This window comes from Lissotriton helveticus, chromosome 6 (assembly GCF_964261635.1).
Source record: "Lissotriton helveticus chromosome 6, aLisHel1.1, whole genome shotgun sequence".
Taxonomy (NCBI): Eukaryota; Metazoa; Chordata; class Amphibia; order Caudata; family Salamandridae; genus Lissotriton; species Lissotriton helveticus.
The window spans coordinates 819,143,426-819,156,478 of record NC_136067.1 but is presented as its reverse complement, the minus strand read 5'-3'; the positions used below and the strand labels follow the sequence as shown (position 1 = coordinate 819,156,478).

At 46.5% G+C, this 13,053-nt stretch overlaps 1 protein-coding gene across 1 annotated transcript in view; it reads left to right on the top strand.

Annotated features, from left to right (window-relative positions):
- LOC144762518 (uncharacterized) overlaps positions 1-13,053 on the top strand; it is a 709,614-nt gene that overhangs the window by 550,894 nt on the left and 145,667 nt on the right. The gene's annotated exons all lie outside the window — the stretch shown is intronic.

Below are 13,053 nucleotides of genomic sequence, written 5' to 3'. Positions count from 1 at the left end.
AGCATATGATGCCAAACTTCATGGCATATCTTTGCCTTATTGTGTTCTGTGTGCTTTGTTCTGTTGACAGGTTGTGTGTGTTGTTTTTATTGTGAGCTATACCGAATTTCTGTGGACAGAAGACTCGATAAACAGCGCATACACAAATTGAAAAGTCCTTATCTTTATAAATGTAGCCATTAGAAGCATAACACAATTCCATTTGGTATTTGCGATCTGCCAAACAGGCTCTCGTGATTCAGAGTTATATAGTCCTTAAGGTGATCAGCATCCAGAGTGACCTTACATTTTTTTAGGTTGGCATGGCATTTATTTACTTGTATTTATTTTGTTCCCTTCAGGCATGCGTATGAGGAAATGTTTGGTTTTAATGCCGCACAGTGGGGTACAAGGCAAATGGGCGACTGCCTAGCTTCCACTGAATGTCTAATTCTTTGAAATGCAGTGTGTTGTTGTTGCATGATGTTTTGGCAAATGGAACAATAGTGAGTCTGCAAACAATTCTCATTGCCTTTCCATATAAAAGTATGTGTGTAACGTTACACATGTGTGCAATTTTTTTAATTGGGCAAAGGATAGGAATGCAGGATGGCCTAATATTATTTTGGATGTTAGCCGTTCCGTTGGAGTAGGTTTTTAAGTGTAAATGTGACTGGGTTTACTGGTGTGGTGTGTATTTGCAAATCCGAAGCTCAAGGTACACGAGTACGAAACACAATTAGGGCACATCATGGAATGATAACAGTTAGAGTATTGATCTAATATAGGTAGTTATGGTAAACAAGAAGATGGGATTTATTATTAAATACTTTGTAATCCTTTCATTCATGTATTATGTATTAATGTTTACAAAATAGTATTTACCCGAACTGAGAAGTAAATACGAATATAAGATACATTCAAATGAAACAGTATCTCATTGATCCAATCGACTGGTGGAATCCACTTGAAACACTGAAACACCAATAACATGTGTTGGACTCAAAAAACATTTATTTGATTACACAATGGATTTAATAGCATCATTAGGTTAGACGTCTGACAGCACCTCACACTGTGCTGGGTTTGTCCTTGAAATAAAAGATGTAACTCTCCTTACAGTATGTATGTGGAAGGGCGAGATTTTGATCGATACCTTAGCACTATTGATCCAAACCTCGATCTGGTCGACTGAACCTTTGTTGCCTGTCTTTAAGGTACAAGGTACATCTATTTCCAAGTCAGTTCACCCAATAAAGGACTCTGCTCCCAAAGATCACAAACAACTTCTAGCTTTCAAAAGTTTATTGTAAAGATATGATAAGCTGCAAATACAGGCATCTCAGAATGAGATTCACGAGGTACACAGGTCCAATTACATACATGTGCTCTCGGAAAGCCCTCAGACGAGCAACGGAAATCACTAACACAAGTTCTAAGAATAGTAAAGCTATCAGCATTGACGCATATCTCTCCTTCATTTAAGTTGGAGGAAAACGCACAGGTTAGGCTGTCCCTACCCTGCTCTAGATGGTATCCCTACTTAACCAAGTCCCAACCTAACAAAGGTGTCAGCAGTGGATGACCCCCAAGGGAAGTCACTCACTCTAAGTCTCTTGGTGAAAACCTATAGTTCTCCAGTCATGACCCCTCTCTGCCTACCCATCCGCTCTCTAAAGGGTCCTCAGGTATCTGCTCTAACTCCACCCAGGGGTGCTGTCCCTAATACAAAACAGTCAACAACATTTGAGACGCCCCTTTCGAGACGCCCCTCACGTGGTGTAGCTTCTGGCTTTTTCCATGATGCTTTGTATTGGGCCTCATACGTTAGAGTTGACCTTGCTTCTCAGACTCTTCTCCGGCCCGCTGATACCCCTTAAACATTCCAGAACCCTCCTCCATGTCTGGGCCGTCTACTGAACAGACCTCTATTCATTCATTTATAATTGGATCCCCCCTTTTCCTGTGCAGACAGATATCTGCAGCCAAGAACCCAACTCTCATAGACTTCCAAAAAGGCTTGCAACATTTCTCAGCCCAGACATGTACGTGTAAATCAATGTTAAAACGTTTCAGGCCTACAATATTTCTCATAATGATTATAGCATTCAACTTCTTCATTAATTAAAGCATGTTAATACTCTTATTCTATTATTCAGTAAACATTTTTATAAATCCTGGCCCATTAATGCAATGACCAAAACATTAATACAATCTGTGTCGTGAAAAGAAACACCTTCCCTTTCCCTCCAGCTCTGGCCCTGAGGCCTACCACATTCTGCGTTTAACCACAGACCATCTTACATTTTAACAGCTACACGACATAGATTCAGAAATAATCACATCTACTAAAATCATATAGTGTCACACATTTCTGTATTAGTTCCACTTCTACTTAAATCTCTATATTAGCTATACATTTAGAATATAATTGCAGATACTATTAGCACTCATGGCATTTCTCCTCATGATTTGTGCTTACTACAGGTAAGTGTGATGCACTCATACATTTAGGTCAGTTTGCGCTCTCTCAGTTCCCCCCTTTGATGACCTCTCGGGGTCATCACTAACATTTAAACTGCAGTTATTGGTAGCATAACTTGTCTCTGCGCTTCCAGAGCCCTCAGACTCCTGTACTGATTATCTTGTATGGCAGCCAATCTCTGCAGCTGCTCTCTTTGGGCCCTTTCTGACCTTCTTGCTCTGTACCATTTGAATACCCTCACCAATCCCCACAATATGATCCCACAGATCAATATTATGATGACAGGTTTTAGAATATACCACACAAAGCTTTTGCCTAAGGTGGAAATCCACCCACCAACTGCACTCATTCCGTGGCCCACCTTTTCCCAGACATTTTCTCTACTCAAGTCTTCGATCTCCTTGTGAATATCAGTTATGTTCCTAATAACCTTCTCAAGGGGTTTTGAATTGTCTGGAATGTAAGTGCAACATTCCTGGACCTTCAAAGCCTTACAGACTCCGCCCTCTTTTGCTAGTAGGACATCTAATGCAAGACGGTTCTGAAGAACCATAGCCCTTATCGATTGCATCTCTCCTTCTACCAGCATTAAGGACTGAGCAGTGCTGGCAGACAACCTGTCGACGACTGTTGCCAGCCGTCTAATTTTAACATCATTAAGGATTACTCCCAAAAGAGGGAACATAGCTCCGAAGACATCTCCAACCATTTCAGCATCTCCTACATCTCTCCTTCCCCTCGAAGATGTCTTGCCCTCAATGATCACTAAGTCTTGTGCATGATATATTTTGGGGAAGACAATTGCCAAGTAACATGATCCATACCAGTTGTCAGGTAGTCTCACGTAGGCATTTCTTCCACATACAAAATACACATTTGGAATCACTTGCATTCCCTTCAGGAAATCTTTAGTATAATACTCTATGTTGAAAGCATGTTCACAGTCGACTTCTCCAACGTATACATTTTCATAATACGTTTTGGCTCGGTGAAGACATAGCTTTCCTCTCTGCGTTTTATCTAAAGCTATTGGACCACTACTACCCTTTCTCTTGTGTGCCTTCTCTTCCTCGGTCCAATCTGTTTTCCATTGTCCTGATTTTTTCAAAATCTTTTGTCTCCTGTAACGATCATCCACCTGCCCTATGAACTTCTTCTCGACTTCTGACACCTTGCATGTCAGGTTATTTCTACGGGCATGTGAAGTGTCTAAGGTAATCCAAGGAATGAAGAACTTGGCCAATCTGTCTTCACTCTTCCAGTAATCCCATTTGTTCATCTGCTTATAATTTGGGACTTCTGGCAACACTGAATCATAATTGGAGAAATAGTATTCAAAACTATCTCTCTCATAAAATATACTAAGCAATAAGCTACATGTAATGCCATATGTCAGCGGGAGGTGATGATATCGAATTCCTTCATCTACAGATGCCGGCAACTGCATGCAGACATAACAATCCTTAACCTCCATGGCATCCACGTATTCATATAAGAGTTTAGCATAAGCATTTGACCTAAAGTCTCCTTGGGACTCATCTACGTGTAACCTGCGGGCTTCTGCAGCTAATAACGCTTTCTCTTGAGTGTTTTCCCCTTTTTCACCAGCAACAGTAGATGTAAGCGTTTCTACAGAATTCACATCAGTTACCTTTGCCTCTTCCTCATGTCCCTTTACATAAGAAATTGTTACCACTAAAGCTATTAATATTATCACTCCTACTATTAGTGTACCTATTATACATTTAGCTCTGCGGTTCGGGGTGCCGGCCTCCATTTCGTCAGACAATATGGCTCTCTCTTATCTTAGCAAAAAGTTCTTTTCCTCTCGTTCCTTTACAGTCTCTTTTTAATCCTTTTGTCTTTAGAATCCACACAACTGGAAGCTGACAACCTTCTCCGCAAAAGTCCTTTAACAGTTCAATAAAGACAACCCTAGCCCTTCTCCATCAACTCAAGGGAAGTTCCCTAAAATTTTCTGCTTCCTGGGCGCTAGGTAATCTTCTTTTTCTGCTTGCTTTATTTACAAAGTCCTTAACAGTCTACTATCAGATTTGTTGTTGCAGCTTCAATAGCATAGTTCAATATTTCCAAACGAAGATTGTGCTCTTCATGTGCTGTTATCGTTGTACCAAAGTCGGGGAATTGCAATTCTGAAAGAAACATGTGTTTTAACTTGCTGAGGCGGGGAGGTCTGGGGAGCATGAATGTTAGTGACCCTTCTTGTTCGACACCGGGTACCAACAGTCGTATTTCCACGGTGATAATGGGCTCAGAACTGGACACCACCACCGCTCGGATCCTCCCTGTCTCCGGTTTCACAGACATTTGTCGCCAGATATGTCCACTCAGGTGTGGAGTATCTTCTGTTAGGCACACGCACTCTTCTTGACCTTCTTCGGTCTGGTGCTTCAGCGCCCTGAGCACCTTCTTCCGGATCTGAGTCTTCTGATATCGGAGGAAGGGTTACTTCTGGAGTTGACCTCAGGCTAGAGCTCCTTCTTTGCGGCCAATTTGCTTCTCCACGTGCCCTTCTACTCCTTCTCCTTCTTGTCTGTTCTCTCTCTCTTTCAGACCTGTCGGGGTCTGACTCGTACTCCCAGCTACTTTCTCCTTCTGTAGCGTCGTCTGTTTCACTGTTGTACTGACCGTCCTCAGCTTGGTCAGACTCTTCCCCTGCTTCCGCTGGCACCTCTACAGCTTGGCTAGCCCCCTCTATGGCTTCTCGGTCCTCTGCTGGACGTCTATCCGAGAGAGGAGCTGTTTCTTCCAGAGGTGCTGGAACCCTTCGCGTATGTGACGCGTGGATCCAATTGGGCAGGCCTCCCACCTTCACAGCTGTGTTCGTGATCAGGATGATCTGGAAGGGCCCACGCCAACGAACATCCAGACAGCTTCTTCTCACGTGTTTTTTCACCAGGACCCAGTCCCCAGGATACAGGTCATGGCACGGGCCCTGGCACGCTGGAACCTCGGCAGCCTGCACCTGAAGGGACACAGAACGAATGGCGTCAGACAGCCCCTTACAATAGTCCAGGATCATATCATCTGTGATATTTAACAGTGCAGTAGCTGGGACAGATGGCAGCCTCATTGCTCTCCCCATTAACACCTCATGTGGTGACAACCCCGTTCTTCTGTCTGGGGTACTACGAAGGCTCATGAGGACCAATGGCAAGGCGTCAGGCCAACTCAGGGTCGTTGAGGAGCACACTTTCGCTATCCTGGCCTTGATCGTGCCATTGATCTGTTCCACAATCCCTGAGGCTTCTGGTCGGTAACTGCAATGCAACTTCTGATCAATATTTAGCGCTACACAAATCATCTTCACAAGCTCGCTGTTAAAATGCGTTCCCCTATCTGATTCCAAAAAGGCCGGCACCCCGAAGCGCGGAATGAGTTCTCTAAGCAGTATCTTGGCCACTGTGAGGGTGTCGCACCTACGTGTAGGGTATGCCTCAACCCATCTGGAGAACACACAAACAACCACCAGGACATAGCGGAGGCGGTTGCATCTTGGCATTTCAATGAAATCTATCTGCATTCTGTTGAATGGACCTCCAGACCTTCCTATGTGACTCAGTGTAACTGGTGTTCTTTTTCCTACGTTCAGCTGCTGGCAGGTCACACAACGCTGGCACACTGCTTCTGCGGCTATTCTAAACTTAGGATTGTACCAAGTCTGTCTAAACACTCTCAGCATAGCATCTCTCCCTAAGTGTACGGGACCATGTATGAGTCTGGCCATTGGACTCACCATCTCATTGGGCAACACTGCTCTGCCGTCTGCTGAGACCCAAAAATGGGACTCACCCATTACACATCCTGCCTTTTCCCATGTTTCCTTTTCAATATCAGGAGCATTTTCTTGCATGTTTGACAGTTCGTCCCAAGTATCAACAGTTTCCAGTATCATGGCTAATTCAGTTCTTACATTTATTCCGCCCACTTCCACCTCTGTGAAAGAGTACCCTTGCTCCGCGCAATACCGCGCAACTTCATCTGCATATCTATTGCCTTTTGAAACAAAGTCCTCATTTCTGGTATGTGCGGTGCACTTTACAACTGCGATACCTGCTGGGCATTGCAACGCCTCTAACAACAGGCGCACAAACTCTCCATTGCGAATGGGAGAGCCTGAAGAGGTCATGAACCCTCTTTGAGACCATAACTGCCCGTAATCATGAACTACCCCATAGCCATATTGGCTGTCGGTGTATATGGTGACTCGAATTTGATTGCTTGCCAAGCAAGCACGTGTCAGGGCAATAATCTCGGCTACCTGAGCGGAGTGTACTCCTTCCAGGCACCCAGCTTCCACAACTCCAGCAATTGTACAAACAGCGTAAGCCGCTCTCAACTGCCCAACTTCGTCTCTTACACATGAGCCATCGACAAAGAAAATTTCATCTGGGTCGGTCAGTGGCTCATCTACGATGTCGGGTCTGGGTTTGGTGCATAGTTCAGTCACATCGAGGCAGTCATGGTCTGTACATTCATCATCATCCTCGATATCATTTGGAAGTGGCATCAAGGTGGCAGGGTTCAAAACAGAGCATCTCTTGAGGGTCACATTCTCTGCAGCAAGAATAACTTGCTCATATCGCGTGAGCCTGCTGTTGGTCAGATGCTGTGTTTTGGTCCTGGTCATCAACAGTTCAACAGAATGGGGCACGCACACCTCTAACGGGTGCCCCATGACGATATTTTCACATCTTTCAATGCTGACACCCGTTGCAGCAACGGATTTGAGACATCCGGGCAACGCTGCGGCTACTGGGTCTAAAGTAGCCGAGAAATAAGCAACTGGTCTACGGGCATTCCCATGGATTTGGACTAACACAGACAACGCACAACCCTCTCTCTCACAACAGTAAAGAAAAAATTGTTTATTGTAATCAGGCATTCCCAATGCCGGAGCACGACACAGGTCCTCTCGCAGCTGTAAGAATGCCATCAAACAGTCTTTGTCCCATGGTACCGGATCGCTCACCTCCTTGTGCGTCAGTTTTTGCAAGGGTTTTGCTTTCAGTGAAAAGTTCGCGATCCACTGTCGGCAATAACCCACCATCCCTAGAAACATCCTGACCTCTCTCTGTGTCTTAGGTGCATTCATTTTCATGATCGCCTCTATCCTGTCTGGTGACACCTTTCGTTTGCCTTTCTCTATTCTGTGTCCTAAGTACTGCACTTCTGTCAGGCAGTACTGCAATTTTCCCGGGGACACCTTGTGCCCATTGGCAGCTAGGTGATTTAACAAAGCAATGGAGTCCTCCCTGCAAGCTTCTTCTGTTTCTGACGCCACGAGGAGGTCGTCTATGTACTGGACCAGAACTGACTTCTGGGGCAGCACTAGACTTTCAAGATTTTTCTTCAAAAGCTGGTTAAAGATCGATGGACTCTCTGTATACCCCTGAGGGATACGACACCATGTTAGGACGCGATTTTCCAGCTTAAATGCGAAAAGAAAATGGCTTTCTTCGTCCAGAGGGATCGAAAAGAAAGCCTGACAAAGATCGATCACTGTGAACCACTCTGCTTGAAATGGAATCTGAAACAGTATCACTGATGGATTCGGTACCACTGGACAACACGAAACGACTATGTTATTAATCTTTCGAAGGTCCTGCACTATCCGAAATTTCCCATTTGGTTTCTGCAGACCCATAATCGGGGAGTTGCATGGACTACCCACGATTTCTTTCAGTATTCCCTGTTTAATCATGGACTCGATCACGGGTTTTATGCCTGCAATCGTTTCTGGAGTCAATTTATATTGGGGTGTTCTTGGGAACTCAGCATGCGGTTTCACTACAATTTTCACTGGGTCCACCCCTTTGACCAAACCTATCTCTTCCCCAGTGAAATCCCATACTTCTGGTGCCACTGTCTCTCTCAAGTCCCAGGGGAGCTCATCTACTGTCAAAGTAGGGTACAGCTCCACGCATATTCTTGAGTTTGCAACTTTGAAATCTGCGTCATCATCATTGGTCAATACCTCCACTCCCTGAGGTGTACAGTATATTGTACAATTCAATTTACACAACAGGTCTCTCCCTAGCAGACACACAGGGCTTGAATCGCAAACCACAAATTGGTGCTCATCGCTGTACTTCCCTATTTTCACCTGTACTGGTTCTGTCAATTGGCTGGTTATTCTCCTATTTGCGACCCCTACCACTTGTATGGTCTCTCCAGACATGGGCAGGTCTGGAACTGCAGCTGATCTGATCGTGGACCTAGTGGCTCCTGTGTCCACCAGAAATGTCGTAGGGCACCCTGCTACTTCTGCTTCGACATAGGGTCCCCTCTGATCCACCTCTAAGGCTGCCCCAAGGGTGCAGTCTTCTCTTTCCACCCTCTGTCCGGTTAATGGGTCCACATAATAGCACTCTTCACCTTCCACAAACAGGGGCATTTGTCTATAGGTCTTACCCATAGTCCCTACTCGAGGAGGTTGCGGGAACTGGGCTCGGGGAGGAGCCCCCCCCCCTTTGAGCACCTTTCCTTGATATGGCGTCGCCCCTCTTGTAGGTGCGCTCTGGATCTCTTCCTCCTCTATCTCTTGTTCTCCTATCTCTACATTGTAGGGACACTCGCGTTTCCAATGCCCCACCTCGTTACACTGGTGGCACCTAGTCGTTTTCTTCAAGGCAGCTATGTCTATTCTGGGTCTAAAGGTAGAACTCTCCTCATTGCCCTTGTTCTGACTGTACTGCTTCTTTCCTCCTGTACCTGTTCCTTGCTGCTGTTGCTGCGGTCCCCCCTTTCCTGCTGCCTGCATCTGTACCACCATCAACTTTTCTTTTAGTTTCTTAGCCTTGGAGTCTATCTCATCACAGCAGTACCTGGCATATCTCAGTATTTCATCTAGGGGTTTACTTTGCCAACAAATCGAGTGTTGCTGAATCATTAAACTAATATCCGGTCTCAGTCCCAGGACGAACTTGGACACAAATTGCCCTATGTCCTTTGGATCCATTACATCCAAGCCGCTATACTGTTTAAACGCCTTCAGCAATCTCTCGTAATATTCGTGGACTGTCTCTTTGGGTTCCTGTCTGGTTCGGTCTATTCTGACCCAATCTATGTCTTGCATTGGCACTTTCTCTTTCAGCCAAGTCATCACTCTCTCGAATTTTGCCATCACAATCTCGGACGGCCCATTAGTCTTAGCATCTCTCTCTGGCTCCGTTGTGGGCCACTCAGCGCTAACCTTGCATGCTGTCCACAGATCTCCTGGTACTACAATGTCAAACAGCGTGTTCAGATCTATCCATAGGACCTTTGAGATTTTTACAAACCTCTCGACTTGCTTGTACCACTCCACAGGGTTTTCACGCAATTTGGGGAAGGAGGTGGTAAAAGCAGCTAAATCTCCCCTACTCCAAGGGACATGCACATAGTTCCCATTTGCGACTTCCCGCAAAGGGTATGCCTCTATTCCCTGCAGTCCTGGTGTCATACCAAGCGTGCTTCTCCTGCCGGTCCCTTTCTTGGACCACCTCTCTTCCCACTTATCTAGTGCCCTCCATGTCCTTATTCCAGCGATCAGTTCCCTTATGTGCGTTTTCAGCCCAATCGTTCTCCTCTCATCTAGGTCTCGATCTGTGTAATGTAGCCTGTGGTTACCCTGTAATGCTTTGGTTCTTGACAGATCCACCATATATTTGCCTGCTAGTTCGACTAACTTCTCATGGACTGCTCTCGCCTTTCGAGTGATGTCCTTTGCCATATACAGTATTTCATCCTGTTCATACATTTCCATTCTTTCTAAAGGCAGGGTACCATCTACCATGTCATCCAGATCTGACCTTAAGCTGGCGACATCAAGTCTCTTGGCTTTTATTTCAGCTCGCAATGTGTCTTTTGAAGGGGGCTCACTGGTCTCCCTACCATCCCAACTTCGAGCTCTGCGTTTGGGCTCGGGAGAATTAATGGGTGCCCTCCCTTGCTCCCATCTCTCCAGGTCCCATGCTTGGCCATCCGATCTTGGAAGGTGATGGAACACGGGCCTGTTACCCCTACTCTTGCTCTGCCCACTCTCTTCTTCTTCTCTCCTCTCACCGTACACCTCTCTGTTATTTTCCCTCTGGTCGCTACTCTCCCTTTGCCTCGTATCGCTCAGTATCCGATACGATCCTTCCTGGTTCCCCATATTCCCTGGGCTGCGCTCATTTCCGTCATCACAGGGTCTATGGTGCGATCTCTCACAACTCCCATTCCGTTCTCTGGTGCCAGGCACACAGTGTGGACACTTAAAGCTGTTTCTGTACTCTTGTGCTCTCCTCTCCCCTTCACTGAGTATTGGGCGCGCCACCCCTTCACTCCCGGGGCCCCCGTTTTCCAGGTCTGTTCTATCTCCACTCCGGGCCCAATGGGTGACTCCCCTACTCTCTCTCTCTCTACAGTCCCACTCCGGGCTACTCTCCCCAGCCCCGCAGTGAGTCCGAGCTCGGCTGTCCTGACTTTCCCTTTCAGCTTCCGCAGCTATGATGCACTTTTGAGCCTTCACTGCCTCATCCCACTGCTTCATGTACTCATTTAGCTCTTGAAAGGATTTTCGTCCAGATCCCCTCAGATCCACTGGCCATCTAGGGCCCCCAGGATCTCCTCCTGGGTCCCCTGCTGTGTGCATCGGGGTGCTCCACTCTCTGGGTATCGGCATCTGACTTGGGGAATTGATCGTATCGTTCCTTCTTGCCTTCTCTGCTCTTTCTCTGTCTTTCCGTACCCGTTCTTCCCCTCTTGCTCTCTCTTGGTCATATATCGATATTATAGGACCTATGGTAACAGGTACCTGTAGTGCATCTGGTAATGTGTAGGATGTGGCTCTCTCCGTTTCTGGCGCTCTTTGCACCACAAACCTACCGACTACCTGCTGCACCTGACTAGGCTGGGACAGCTCTTTCTTTGGCTCAGGATCCCACTCTGAACTGGGAAGCGGTCTATGCTCTCCTGCATTGCCCCCCTTTTCTCCTTCTGTATGCTCGACCTCTCCCCCTGCTCTATTATACGGGGGTGGCCTGTCTGTCAATAATCTGTTTATCAGGCTGTCCTCTGTTTCGCTCTCATCATCTTCTTCTAGGGGGCTTTTATTTACGGGCACCTCTAACACTGGGTACAGTTTATTTACTTCCAGGTTATGCACTCTCCATCTTTTAGCATCCGCATCCCACCTGGCATCCTGCACTGCCCTTACCGAGCGTTTCACCCTTTCTTGTCGTCTGTTCATATTCTTTTCATGCGCTGCCCTAATCCATGCTTCAAGGGCTTCAAACTGGGTCGGTCTAGGCAAGGGTCTAATTGAGGTCATGACTGATTTTAATCGATGTAACACCTCTAATCTGAACGTCCCGTACTTCGGGAACGTCAGTTCCTCATTTCCTTCCGTAATCTTACTCCATTCTGATATCCAGAGGATCGTATGCAACCCAACATTCACTGCCATGTAACGAGCTGGCGTACCCTCCGGCGGGGCTTCTTCCCCTTCATACGATCCCCGCTTCTCTTTTTTAAACACCGCTTTCAACCATTTAAAACACTTCATAATTATGCGCACAATATCCAGCCTCGCTACTCTGCTTACTTCCTGATGACAATCCACCAATCCTGTCGCGGCTTTGCTAACTTGGCCTATCGCAGCGCGGTCTTTCTCCGGTCGGCCAATCACGTCGCGACCCTGTCTGACGTCTTTGCTAGCTGGCCTATCACAGCGCGGTCTTTCTCCGGTCGGCCAATCACGTCGCGACACTTTCTGACGTCACTTTTCTCCGCTTCGCAGCAGCACCCCTCCTTTCTCAACTCGTCTCCCGGTTATGCATGCGTCCCATTCATACACCGAAAAATGACTACTTCCGACCAAGCGGTCACTTCTCTCGACTGTACGTCCACAGTCTATATGTAATTGTCAACACAACTGACGAAATGTCTATCGTCTCTCTGATAGGTTGCTTACACACACAGTAACTTCCGACCAGCGTCCGTTACTCACGCACTCACTCTTACGTTCCCCCTATCTCGGTCTTTCGGGTGATCAATGGTACCTCATGACCCCCTTCACACTAGTTGACAATTACTCTGGGTGTCCGATACACCCGAACCACTTAAGCTCTCCTTGAACTTAAGATTTCCACCGGTTGCGCGCGCTCACAACCTGTTCCACAGTCACTCTACAGACATTCAACTCCGCCAGACATTACAACATAGATACAATACAAAACACCGCAATCTAACACGCATAACCCTTTATACTCACTCTCGACCGATACTGCTGCTTTTTCTGTCTCACGTCATCCGGATCTTCTTCGGCGGGCTGTTCTTCCGATCATCGATCTCTAGGGGCCTTGGGGTAAGCTAACCTGGCCTAGGTTACCGTCCTCAAGAAGGCAACCATCCTCTATAGCTACCAACTGGAAGGGCGAGATTTTGATCGATACCTTAGCACTATTGATCCAAACCTCGATCTGGTCGACTGAACCTTTGTTGCCTGTCTTTAAGGTACAAGGTACATCTATTTCCAAGTCAGTTCACCCAATAAAGGACTCTGCTCCCAAAGATCACAAACAACTTCTAGCTTTCAAAAGTTT